At 42.8% G+C, this 1,232-nt stretch overlaps 1 protein-coding gene across 2 annotated transcripts in view; it reads right to left on the bottom strand.

Annotated features, from left to right (window-relative positions):
• Positions 1–1,232, bottom strand: part of LOC101861106 (transcription factor Sox-2) — a 52,433-nt gene that overhangs the window by 41,416 nt on the left and 9,785 nt on the right. The window lies entirely within an intron of this gene.

Here is a 1,232-nt window from a genome sequence, read left to right as displayed (position 1 = left end):
CTCTCCCCCCTCCCCCAAACCCCCCGGGCGAACAAGCGACAACAACACCACCCAACCACCACCTCCTCCCTGTAGTGGTATTAAGAGCAGACGCGTCGTTAGCGCAAGTAGAAGTAGTAGTAGTTGTAGTAGTTGAAGTAGTAATTGCCGCCGTCTAGACTTAAGGGGGTATGACGTCAGAACACACCAGCGTCATCGCAAAGGCTCGGTTGTTTCCCATTGAAGTCTCGAACCCGAGGCTATAACGTCAGGAGCACAATAGGGTTGTTAAAACAACTATTGTTTCGCGTGTGTCAAACGGCTGTGGAAAGCTATCACTTTTTGTGTAACCCACTTAGACACTTTGTTGCGGGCAAATTGAAACATAATGCCCCAACATTACAACAATGACACTCAAATGCACACATGCACATACAAGCACACACACGCACACACGATCACCGTTTGAACTCCGAGAAGCGAGTATGATATTGCGTGAAACCTTTCTCATGTGTTTGTGATTTTCATTTGACCTTGGGAGATATGTTTAATATGAGGTATTTATTGTGATTGTGACCACACCAACTCAGGTCCTAATTTATTAAAACCCAATGTTGAAGTATAACAGTACAGCATCTTGTATCTGTATATCATGTCCCCAAGTTAAAGAGAGATCAAATCATTATTCTAGTCATTCAAATGTCAGATCAAGTCATTTTTGTTGTATTAATGAGAGAGAAAGAGAGAGAAAGAGAGAGAGAGAGAGAGAGAGAGAGAGAGAGAGAGAGAGAGAGAGAGAGGGGGGGGAGGGAGAGAGGGAGAGAGAGAGAGGTCTTTTGTTAGAACATAATGTTCATAATCTGCCTATTGAATTGTAAAGCGTTTAGGGCCTGTGTACTTTAATCAGGATTGAGTGCTACATAAATGATAAACTAGTTATAACTATTGTAATCTACCTTTTCACTGTCATCAACAAATGAAGACTTGGAAGGAAGACTTGGATTCGGACCTAAAACAGGACAGACGTAGGGTCTTGTTGGGTAAGGGTCGAGAAAGTCTGATTTTGATGATGGATCGTTAAGTATGAGTATTTCGTCCTGATATAGATATTTCGTCTTTACATGAGTATTACGTCAACAAGGTGTTCACTCTCTCTCTGTTTGCCCCTTTCATTAACAACCTTTTTTTCTCTCTCGTCACCCTCTTTCTCTCTCCTCTCCCGATCTCTCTATCACTGACCCCCTCCCCCTACA

Source organism: Aplysia californica, unplaced genomic scaffold (assembly GCF_000002075.1).
Source record: "Aplysia californica isolate F4 #8 unplaced genomic scaffold, AplCal3.0 scaffold00067, whole genome shotgun sequence".
Taxonomy (NCBI): Eukaryota; Metazoa; Mollusca; class Gastropoda; order Aplysiida; family Aplysiidae; genus Aplysia; species Aplysia californica.
Note: the sequence above shows the minus strand (reverse complement) of the source record. Positions and strands in the feature narration are given on the sequence as shown.